This window comes from Notechis scutatus, chromosome 1, assembly GCF_049901735.1.
Source record: "Notechis scutatus isolate UNSWTSFEM ecotype Mainland chromosome 1, rNotScu1.2, whole genome shotgun sequence".
Lineage (NCBI taxonomy): Eukaryota > Metazoa > Chordata > Lepidosauria > Squamata > Elapidae > Notechis > Notechis scutatus.
In genome coordinates this window covers 180901319-180914332 of record NC_142009.1, presented here as the reverse complement: position 1 = coordinate 180914332, position 13014 = coordinate 180901319, and positions in this window count along the sequence as shown.

Genomic DNA, 13014 nt, shown 5'->3' with positions numbered 1-13014 from the left:
TAAATTAAATTAATTAAATTAAATTAAATTAAATTAAATTAAATTAAATTAAATTAAATTAAATTAAATTAAAAAAATAATAAAATAAAATAAAATTATTACTTATTATTTATTATTTATTAAAAATTATTTATCTTTTATTTTATAATTTTCCGGCCAAATTTTGCGGGGTGGAGGGGAAGGGGGGGGGAAAAGCTCGCCCGCCTCGCACCTACCTCTCCTCCTGCAAATTATTTATTTTTTATTAATTTTCCGGCCAAATTTTGCGGGGAGGGGGGGAAGAAAGCTCGCCCGCCTCACGCCTACCTCTCCTCCTGCAAATGCAGCAGCGGCGGCAGTGGTGGCGGGGCAGAAGCAGCAGCGGCGGTGGTGGCGGCAGGGGCAGAAGCAGCAGCGGCGGCAGCGCAACGGGCAGAAGCAGCAGCGGCGGCGGCGGGGGGGCAGAAGCAGCAGCGGCGGCATTGGCAGTGGGGCAGAAGCAGCAGTGGCGGCGGCGGGGGGGGCAGAAGCAGCAGCGGCGGCAGCGGCGGTGGGGGCAGAAGCAGCAGCGGTGGCGGCGGCAACAGCAGGAGGTGGCGGGGTGGGACTTTTGGGCTGCGGCTGCCCGCCTTTTCTGTTGCTCGCCTCGCCCGCCTCGCGCCTACCTCTCCTCCTGCAAATGCAGCAGTGGTGGCGGCGGCGGCGGCAACAGCAGGAGGTGGCGGGGCGGGACTTTTGGGCTGTGGCTGCCCGCCTTTTCTGTTGCTCACCTCGCCCCGCCTCACGCCTACCTCTCCTCCTGCAAATGCAGCAGCGGTGGCGGCGGCGGCGGCAACAGCAGGAGATGGCAGGGCGGGACTTTTGGGCTGCAGCTGCCCGCCTTTTCTGTTGCTCGCCTCGCCCTGCCTCACGCCTGCCTCTCCTCCTCCTCTTCGCTGGATCTTTCATGAAGGTTGGGGTGGGCGTTGGGCCGCATTACGAGGCGACCTGGGCCGCATGCGGCCCGTGGGCCGCGGGTTGGACAAGCCTGGTCTAAAGGCACAGGTGGGGAACAATGGCCCCTTTATGATTTGTGGACTTCAACTCCCAGAATTTCAGAGCGACTATGGCTCAGGAATTCAGGGAGCTGAAGTCCACAAGTCATAAAAGGACAATAGTTCCCCACCCTGATTTAAAGCAATATAATATCCATTCAATGAAGAACATCAGACATGAGGAGCAGGTCTTTCTTTTTATTGAAGCACTTCAGCAAAAGGGGTCCCAGCTAGCAAAATGCCAGGATCCATAATAAAGGATTAAGAGAGTCTTATACAATTTCACTAAAGTAGAAGGAGGGATAAGGCAGGATATATAAGAAATATAATCTAATAAACATTTTAATAATGATCTGACACAGGGCTGTCAAACTTATGGCCCAGGAGCCGGATGCATCACGCGCTGGCTGCTCCCATGTCCAGTTCAGCGAAGGGGGCAAAAAGTCATGATACGTCAAATGATAATGCTGTGACGACATGAGTTTGACATTCCTGATCTAACAATTTTTTTCTATTAGTCTCTAACCCTCCCTCTTCCTAAGCCATGGCTAATGAATGCTCCAGGAGTAATCTAATATACATTCCATTTGCTCCAGGCCATCCCTATTTCTAATTTCGAGCTGAGGTATGTAGGATGTCTAACTCTTTGATAGTGTAATTGTTAGACATGCATATTCTCTGTAAATAAACACTCTTTGTTCTTGCCAGAGAGGCTCCATAAATACAGACTTCCCGGTTTTCTTTCAAATGTATGCTATAGTCTTGCTTTGTTTTTAACAGAAAGCCCATCACCATGGCATTTCACCCTCTCATTCTAGATAACTTAATGGTATCATCTGTCTCCCTGGAATTTGTTGGATCTGAAGTGAAACAAGATAATGTGACATTCATTGAAAACTGCTGATGAGTGATGACACATTTACACAAACAAGTGTTCCAACTAATGTTTCATTGATCAAGTAGTAAAACTGATTGTGGAGTATGCTGTATATTGTGATTAATTGGATTAAATGGATTTAGAAAGGAATTTTTTTTTAAAAAAAAAAACCATCTATTATAACAGGTAAAAGGAAGAATTTTTGCAATAGGAATAATTAAAGTTACTAAGTGAGTATATTAATGAGACAGGAATAGAACCATAGATGTTGCCTTTAGTTCTCCGGATAAAGATATAATATAAATAAGGACAGAACTGAGTAGAAAATTTCCCCATCCAACATTATTAACACTTTCAGCTTTTCTATAAAACTGGCCTAGGAGATGTGTGAACTTCAGTCCCCACAATTCTCCAGTCAATATAGCCATTGCTAAGAATTCTGGGATTAAAAGACATATCAAATTGGGGTAAATAAACTCTTCCATATTTTTAAATAATATTGATTAGTAAATCTATTTATGGGTTAAAAAATATGTGGCCAGCAGTTTCTGTAATGCTATAAGGTTACATCCCTATTTTCTTTTGATCCTGTCTCACAATGATTGATTTTTTTTTTCTGATTGATGCAGCCTTTTGTTATGAGTTGGCTTTCATTTCTAGGAATGTTCAATTTCATATTTACTTATTTTATTAGCCAATGCTGCATTTGCCTGGAAAGTTCTGTTCATTTTCTCCCATACAACATTTATGGTATTTTTTAAGATGATTCCAGGTTATATGAATTAATAGGACAATATTTCCAAAATTCACCCATTATTATTTCCTCACTTGCACTTTAAAAATGAATAGCTGAAAACTCTAGAAAATGTTGCATATTTTATTGCATCATATAAAATGGAATAAGTAATGGAATAACTTTGCGTGCAATATTCCATTAAACTTCTGTCAATTGATAATGGTGAGCAAAAGAAAATTAACATTGTTTAAAATTACTTTTAAAAATAATTGTCTGATCTCTCATCTTTACACAAACAGTATCCCAAAAATCAGACTAATAGCAATATGTTTTATCATTTATTTATTTTTCAGAGAAAATATCACTGTACTTAGGAATGTTCAAAGGTCATGCTTCAAATGAGTTAGAAAGAGTTTAAAAGAAAATGGCAAGCAATTTAAATATTTAATGTAATTTATATAATAAATTTTCTATCAGACCCAACATTTGGTCGTGTGTGTGTGTGTGTGTGTGTGTGTGTGTGTGTTTAAATTAGAACTTCCATGTGTACTTAATAGCAGTGTACCATTTTTAGGATCTGGAGTGGAAAACGTGTTTTGGAGTATATGTATGTGCTCTCTGCATTTATTTGTGCTTCTTAAAGAAAATGCAGACTTGCCACACTCCTTTAGTAAATGTATAATACCAGCAAAATGCATATTTGAGTTCAAGAAGGAAAGGTGATCCCCCTTGGAGCATCCCCTTAATCCTACTTAACTATGTATTTTCCTGGGGAACATATATTTACTGTTACAATCCAGGAGAAGATGGGGTACCCATAAGGAGCCCCCCCCTGCATCCTCTGTCCCTAAATGCATCAACACAGGCAGAAGCTGAAATCATTCCCCAAAACCACAATGCTCAAGACTGAAGTCTGTTTTACTTGTACAGCTATATAGCCAATTATTCCTGGAAAAAAACATCATAAAAGAGGAGGTCAGAATATTAAGATGGGAAAAACAACTGGAGGATAAATTGGAAAATGTATTCTATGTCCCAGAATGGTGGGGCTGAGATAAAGTATTTGTGTACTTTGACTCTTTAACTTACAACTGTGCAATCTACATACAGTCTATGTTTGCTCAGAAATATTGTTCTCCTCGATTCTAGATTGATTTTCTCCTTCATTAGTTTCCATCCATTGCTTTTCTCCTGCCTTCAAGAGCTTTGGAGAATAGGTTGACTACCTCTTCTTTGTGGCAGGCCCTCAGATAGTGGAACATTGCTATCGTTGTCACCTCTAGTCCTCCTTTAGACTCTAACCCTAACTTAATTCCAGAAAACATTCTTTATACGTTTAAGCCTCCAGTCCCCTAATCCTTTCTGTTACTCTTTGTTTTATTAGTATAATTAAATATTTCTAAATATAAGTATTTATTAATATAATTTTAATGAAATAATTATTAGTAACTTAACAAGTTGCAAATAGTTGCTATATTCATGCTATCATATATTCTGAAGTACTTCTTGTAGATCAAAGCTGAAGCCTTGCACCACCCAACCAGATATATACACATTGTTTTCCTAAAACTCTCTCTGATGAAAGGCAGCCAATCAGAATTATTTCCGAGTATTTTTATCTGCATTGATTTCTAGCTAGTTAAGATTGTCTCTGGAATGTGCAGAATTTCCTTTTTGCCTATACCAACCAATATCACAGGCAGGGATATTTTTTTCCTGCTAATCAGGAAAAGGATAAGCTCAGTTTCTCAAAAGCAGCAGAAATCTCCTATCTCCTCCCAGAGATACAGCCTAAGTAGAAACATGATCTCATTCTCATACTGCATACAGAGCCTTTATAATTATTTACTTATGCTTCAAAAGGTATATAGTAACTTTCTTCAGATGTTAGATTGGTGATTTGCAACTCTTTCAGACTTCAGGCACCATCACGTTACCCTCCTCCCCATCCCAATTCCCAGTATTTCATAAATTTTATGAAGTTTTGGCAAAATCTTGTATGACACAATAAAAGTTGTAGAGACTGCTGCAAGTGTGTGAGCATATTGCAGCTATACAATGCTTCAGATTTTGTTTGGCTCCTGACGATAGGAAAGAAGCACTTGTGAAAATCTCATTAAAATAGCTATGTCTGGAAAAAAGATAGGTGCATTCATTCTGATTTGTGTTTCCAAGCGCTTCTTCAAAATTGAATAAAAAACATTGCAGACACCTAAAGAATATATATTTATTTACTAAAGCAATGAAAAGATTAATAAAAATGGTCAGTAGTTCAAATTTAATCAAGGCTGATATCCCATGGGAAAGAAGTAATATGCAAATATTGTATAATGCCACATTCTCCGCAAATGTAATTTTTAGTTTCCATCTTCTAAAATATTTATTGAAAGATGGAAAATTCTCAAGTCCTCCCTAGATAAGGTTACAGGCACCCCAGAAATCACAAAACAAAAAGAGCAGGCATAGGCATACTGCACTTGGTATCAAGGTTGCAGCTGTGGAGGTGTTCAATAGTATTAAGTATCTGGGGGTGCAGATGATTAACAATCTGACTTGGTCTCTTCATATATTATCTTTAGTGATGTGTGCAAACCAGAGTTTGCATTTCCTGTGTCGGAATTGGAAGATGGTTATGGAATTATTGATAAAAATTGTCAGTGAAAAGCTCAGATTGAAAGTGGTAAAGAAAAAGGAACAAAATATAAACAATATAACAAGTTAATAAAGTACATAAAATAAATAGTAATAAATAAGGAAAATATAAGGTAATATATTAGAAGATCAGGACAAAACTGATCTGCAAAATAAAATTGATAAATGATAGATATACTTAAATTCAAATACCGGAAGCTAAATATGCAAAAAGCATAAGAAACGGTGTGCATAGATCCTCAAATGCCAATATTCTAATAAATAAAGGAGAAAAACAATATTTAAAAACCTATATGCCTAGGAACTATATATGGAATGAATTTTTAATGATATTAAAGTATGATGTCATAATAATATAAACTTTGGTACATTGCTGTATGTATAAAGAAGTTACATAAGCAGTTAAAACATCAGAAATTGCAGATGGTGTGACCTGATAGCATCTCTGCAAAAATACTAAAACAAATGAACAAAGCATAGATGTCTTATTTAAACTGGTTGATATAATCTATATGAATTATTCCAGCTGGCTAGCTGAATATTGCGAAAATGTAGTGAATACTATGCATATTTTTTAAAACATTGCATAGGATTTATCAGAAATGCAAAGCTGTTCTGAATACAAGATAAATTGTATATATATTCCATACAAAAAAATCTAGTAGAAAACTGCAGAGTTGTGAATATGGAAGTTTATGCATATTTTGTTGACTATGAAAGGGCAGTTCATTACATGAACCATAGTAAGCTTCCAACTATTCTGAGAACTATAAATCTGGATAATAAAAACAATAATAAGCATTGTTATAAATTTATACTAAAAGCAAAAATGAAGAAAACAAAACCTTTTCAAATATTCCATGAAGTGTGGTAATGCTGTGTATTATAACCTTGCTATTTAATATATATTCTGAAGCTGATTTCAAAGAATGCTTACAAGAGTGTCAAGAAAGTTTAAATATTAATAGTATAATAAACAACTTAAATTACACAGATGACAATATTTTATTAGAAGAGCAAGGTTTACAGAATGTACTTAAATATATCACTTGAATAAATGTTGTAGGCTAAAAATAAATCAGAAGAAAACAAAAATAATGGAATCAATTACATGTATAGATACAGAACAGTATGTTTTGAATGATGGATTTGATCAGCATGGAAATAAAGAGCAAAAATAGATAAGCCTGTTTGCTATCATGATTGAAATTTACTACTCTACTGGAAAAGAATGAAAAGCCAGCTGGTAAACTGGCTCTTCGAACTTCCCCAGAAAAGAAGATAACTTGAAATTGGCCATAAGTGCTCCAGGCAGCAACTCCTTGTAAGAAGACAGCAAGACAATTCTCTCCAGTGGGATGATAGCTCTGGGAGGTGAGGGAATAGCCATTCTGCTCAAATTGCAGTCAGTGCCTTTGAAAGGACATTGTGTCTGAATACTTCCTTTTTAATTACTTTCAGAAATGGCTTGTTAACTGCTTGTCAGATATTAGGAACCTTTCAGTACCACAAAGGTTTTGCTGGAGAAAGAATTTTTAAATACAAGTCTAAGAGTGTTTAAAAATGGAGGGGGAGGAGGAATAAACAGTACAAGTCTAGCCCTCAAGGACCACTATATCTGCTGAGCATTTGGCAACGGCATTGTTGCAATGCTAGCACTAAGTGGATGCACAGATGACCAATTTGCAGGAACACCCAACTAATGCAACAGCAGGGGAAGAATTTGTTTCAAGCCATGGCAGTACAAGATGGCAGCTGAGCCAATGTACAGGTGTTCCAATGGAAGCTTGCCGAAGAAGTTAGGGAATGTCCCTTCTGATCTTTTCTTCTCCCATTATGCAGCTGTAGGCTTATCTGATAATTCCCTAGGTAGCATCTCTTCACTCTGATTCTCATTATACTTTCTCTTCCAAATTTACTCCAAAATAAGTGAGTGGGATCAGGGGGGTTTAGAAAGGAAAGGACTGACTAAAGCAGGGGTGTCAAACTCAAATTGTCCCAGTGGTGTCACGTGACGTATTGGGACTTTTCCCCCTTCACTAAACCAGGAGTGGGCATGGCCAGTGCATGACACATTAGGCCCGCAGGCTGGGAGTTTGACAGCCTTGGACTAACGTCACTCTGCATAGTTCAGCTCAGGTGGAGAATGTGGGGTTGGTGGAGAAGAATCTGGATTTTCTAGATCTTATTTCAACGTTTTAGCCACTATACCATACTGACATAAACCAAAAACCTACATTTAATGTTTGTTTCATTATGCTTATGCTTAGATCACATCAACTTGTCCTCCTTTGCTCTCAGGACAAATGAGATTTTTCAAATAACTAAACCAAGGGATAGCACATATAACAGTTTAAGTTGGTAGACGTGCATTATATATTATGAATAAACTTTCCTAATCTCTTATGAATTTCCATCTCTATGCAAGTTCTATGAACTATAAATATAATAAGGAGGAAGTAATGAATGGGATACTGGTTTTGCACATCTATTTACTAGGATCATCAATCACTAGTCTGAGAAAAATCTCTTTGACTAGCCTCCTAGGATGTGAAAATAAAATGTAGAAACCCTGAATTCCATAGAGGGTGGACAGAATTTAAAGAAGTTATAAAATAAGTGCTAATTTAAAGAAGCAACTGTCAACTTGTAACCAAATAAAATTCATTTGGTTTCAGGTTAATGGGCTGCTCTTTCCCCTAAAAGCCTGTTCTCTGGATTTGCTTTCTGAATTAATAAAAAGAACGGTGGCTATTACTGTAGCACTTACCTGTGAAAGGTGAAGGGGGGAAAGAGAAGTGAATTATTGTTCCCCATCTTATGAACAGTGCTTTGCCATCAGAGGATGCCACAAGGAATAAAAGAGATGTGACAAAAATTAGTTTCTTGTCCTTTCTGCGTGGAGACACTGTCTCTGCCCTACTAAACCTGTGATTTTGTACACAAAAGCTTCTTAGCAATCCTAAAAGCATAGCTGTACAAAGGATATGCACTTCGTGGCAAGAATTGTTTTAAGACAAACATAAAACCCCTTCCCACAAACATTGTTCCTCTATAAATAATCACTTGAACATCAGCAGTGTTATTTAAAACAGGGGTCCCCAACCACCAGTCCGTGGACCGGTACTGGTCCGTGGAACAAGTCCTACCGGGCCGCTGGTTTGCTGGGCGCCGCCATCTTTTGATGAAAAAGTGCTTCGGTGAGCTTTTCCGGGTAGAAAGCTCACCGGAAGCACTTTTCATAACAAAAGATGGTGGTGTCAACGCTTCGGTGAGCTTTTCGGGTAGAAAGCCATTTCTACCCGGAAAAGCTCACCGAAGTGTTGCGCCACCATCTTTTGTTATGAAAAAGTGCTTCCAGTGAGGTCACCGGAAGCACTTTTTCATCAAAAAAAGATGGCGGCGCCCAGCTGATGCCAGTACCGGGCCGCGGCATAAAATAGGTTGGGGATCACTGATTTAAAAGGCTGCCCCTATGATATATTGAGGTTGCCACTTAAATTGGGTGGGGCTGGCAGAGCTCAGAGGTTTTCTAGTTCAAGTTCTAGCTTCATATTCCTATTAAGCTAAGCTATTTCACAGAGTGATCTTGGACCAGCTCTTCTTTGTTAACTGTCATATATTATAAGGTCCATGCAAATATGAACTACTTAAGGCAGGATTATGTTTCCTTGAATTCTTTGAGGGAAGGATGGAGGAAAAAGTCAGTTTTGGCATAAGAAGGTGTAAATGATTTACAGGTCAGAAATAGATTTGCCACCTAGCCCTCACAGTGACAAGCTAGGATGGGAATCTAAGAGGTTTCCATCTGCCGTGATAGAAAAAAGTCAAAATAACCATCTTCTTCTCCTAGCTTGATCACAGACTCCTAAAATTTAAGCCAGGGAGTCCAACTCCTGCTCAGTGTAGAAATCCGAATTAAAACATGCCAGTGGGATGACCTTCATTTGAGCACTTCCAAAGAAGAGGAATTTATTACCTCTGGGTAACTGGCTGTAGTATTGTTATGATTTTTTTAAAGAATCCATTTTCTGTAACTGAAGTCCAATATTTTGCATCCTGCCCTCTGGAATGAGTATTTCAGGTATCTGATTGTCACATATTTCTCCCTGTACATATATTTTATCAAGGCTATACACCTGGATTGTTCACCCACATCAGTTTCTCCTCTTTACCATGTCTGGATATTTTTTGCATACTAATGGTATGTGTCAGCTCCATTAGATAGACCAAACAGAAATCAACTTCATAGAAGATTAAAATTATTTTTATTATTCAGACTGTTAATATAACAGAATCATGTAAATTTGATTGTGCTGTACCTTCGTATACTTCAGTGAATTAGGGAGCAGTCTGTCTGAATCTTCAGAGCCACTTAGCTCATTCTCTGGAATTAATACCCCTCCCCCCACATATTTAGTCTCTGGGTAACAGTTTTTGAATATTCCCATCAAAGTCATCTTCGTTACTCATTACAGAAGTATTTCACCTAGTTCCTGCCAAAAACTCACAGGCTCCTGATGACTCATTCCATTTTTCTTGAGGGGGAATCAATTTATTAATTATTCTTTTAACTAACCTTTATAAGTAGCTTTAAGATTCTGTCTACTAACTAGGTAGAAGACCTTAGTTTTCCTAAAACCTTTAACAACATATCCTTTTGTTATCATAATATAATAAAGAGAGGTGGTGGGGAAAAGAATATTAGGTGTTCCTTTGGCATATCGTTCTCCAGAGAGCTGAATCATATGCTATTATTAATCATCCCAAATTCACTTTTGTAGAAGAAAGAGAACAAGTATAATTAACATCTTGCTGTTCAATCTTTTGTGATCCTTTCTGAAATATAAATGCAGTAGTCCTACTTTTTTAGATCTTCTTTTAACAGATGACGACTATTTAATTATTATTTTTCTCTCAATAAAATGCTGTGTCCCCAGAACTTAATGGACTGTAACTGAACCCAGCCATCATGGCCATAATCTGGAAACCTGAAAATGTGTGACCATGAACCACTGAAGAGTTACACATCTTATGTAGGTTGAATATACTTTCAAATTATATATATATATATATATATATTCTTAGGATGGCTGCTATTTTTCTTTGTTTTTGTGGAAGCCGTTGGCAGTCAGTACTTTAGTCAGGGTGCATAGTTCAGTCTTTATGTGTGTCTGAACGATGCACCCTGACTAAAGTACTGACAGTCAACGACTTCCACAAAAGCAAAATCACAGGCCTGATCCACAAAAACACACTGAGACATAATAGAGACCTATGAAACAGCTGTCCTGCCCTACATAAGAGGTACTACAGACAAAATCAGAAAGATACTACACAGGCATCACATCAAGACTGCCTTCAAAATAGACAGAAAAATAGCAGCCACCCTAAGAAACTCCAAAGATAAAATTGACCTGGAAAACCAAGGCATATACGAAGTCCCCTGTGCATCATGCCCAGCCACATACATTGGACAGACCAATAGAAGAATAAGTACCCGCCTAGGTGAACACAAAAATGCAGTAAAAAAAGCTGGAACACACTTCCTCACTAGTCCAACACATGAAAGCCACAGGTCATAGCATCGACTTCAATGGCACCAAAACCCTAACCACTATAGAAAACCCCAGCTACAGAATTATCAGAGAAGCCATAGAGATTAAAAAAAGACCTGAAAGCATGAATAGAAGAGACGACTCCACCAGATTGTCAATTATCTGGAAGCCTGCACTCACAAACAAAAATATCTCCACACCACAAGCCAAGCAAACACCTGGGCACAAACAGACAGACCTTCCTGATACCTCCAGCCCAAACACATCCCAACCATCCACCCAGATGAAACCTAGCTTCCTAATAAACGGTCTCTGGCCATTCACCCAAACCCAAGCCGCACTACAAGCGAAACACAATACACGAAACACAATGTTGCCAGCCAATCAAGACAAAAAATGCTACAAAACAGACAGAAGATATTAGAAACACCAATCAAGCAGAACACAGCAAATAAACCAATAAACACAGACCAAGACTCCCAACCAACCAGGATGAAGAAAAACCCATTCTAATACAGCATAGGCTAGCACCAAATTTAAAACAGAAACGGCTGTGAAAGCCTGACACACAGACGAACCCAATACACAAGCCTGACGATGGCAGATGAGATTCTGCCGAAACATCGCTACAACTTTAAAAGCACAACTATAATGACGTGGGAAAATACCCGAACAAAGCTGAATACCATACATATAAATACCCACAAAAACTTAAGAAAACAAAGATAGATAGATAGATAGATAGATATATAGATAGATATAGATAGATAGATATATAGATATATAGATATATAGATATATAGATATATAGATATAGATATATAGATATATAGATAGATATATAGATATATAGATAGAGATAGAGATAGAGATATATAGATATATAGATATATAGATATATAGTTATATAGTTATATACACTGCTCAAAAAAATAAAGGGAGCACAAATATAAGACATCCTAGATCTGAATGAATGAAATATTCTTATTAAATACTTTGTTCATTACATAGTTGAATGTGCTGACAACAAAATCACACAAAAATTATCAATGGAAATCAAATTTAGCAACCCATGGAGGTCTGGATTTGGAGTTACATGCAAAATTAAAGTGGAAAAAAACACTACAGGCTGATCCAACTTTGATGTAATGTCCTTAAAACAAGTCAAAATGAGGCTCAGTAGTGTGTGTGGCCTCCATGTGCCTGTATGACCTCCCTACAACACCTCGGCATGCTCCTGATGAGGTGATGGATGGTCTCCTGAGGGATCTCCTCCCACACCTGGACTAAAGTATCCCCCAACTCCTGGATAGTCTGTGGTGCAATGTGGCATTGGTGGATGGAGTGAGACATGATGTCCAAGATGTGCTCAATTGGATTCAGGTCTGGGGAACGGGCGGGCCAGTCCATAGCATCAATGCCTTCGTCTTGCAGAAACTGCTGACACACTCCAGCCACATTGTCATGCATTAAGAGGAACCCAGGGCCAACTGCACCAACATATGGTCTCACAAGGGGTCTGAGGATCTCATCTCAGTACCTAATGGCAGTCAGGCTACCTCTGGCGAGCACATGGAGGGCTGTGTGGCCCCCTAAAGAAATGCCACCCCACACCATTACTGACCCACTGCCAAACCGGTCATGCTGGAGGATGTTGCAGGCAGCAGAACGTTCTCCACGGCGTCTCCAGACTCTGTCTCATCTGTCACATGTGCTCAGTGTGGACCTGCTTTCATCTGTGAAGAGCACAGGGCACCAGTGGCTAATTTGCCAATCTTAGTGTTCTCTGACAAATGCCAAACATCCTGCATGGTGTTGGGCTGTAAGCACAACCCCCACCTGTGGACGTCGGGCCCTCATACCACCCTCATGGAGTCCATTTCTGACCGTTTGAGCAGCCACATGCACATTTGTGGCCCACTGGAGGTCATTTTGCAGGGCTCTGGCAGTGCTCTTCCTGTCCCTCCTTGAACAAAGGCGGAGGTAGCGGTCCTGATGCTGGGTTGTTGCCCTCCTATGGCCTCCTCCACATTTCCTGATGTACTGGCCTGTCTCCTGGTAGTGCCTCCATGCTCTGGACATTATGCTGACAGACACAGCAAACCTTCTTGCCACAGCTCGCATTGATGTGCCATCCTGGATGAGCTGCACTACCTGAGCCACTTGTGTGGGTTGTAG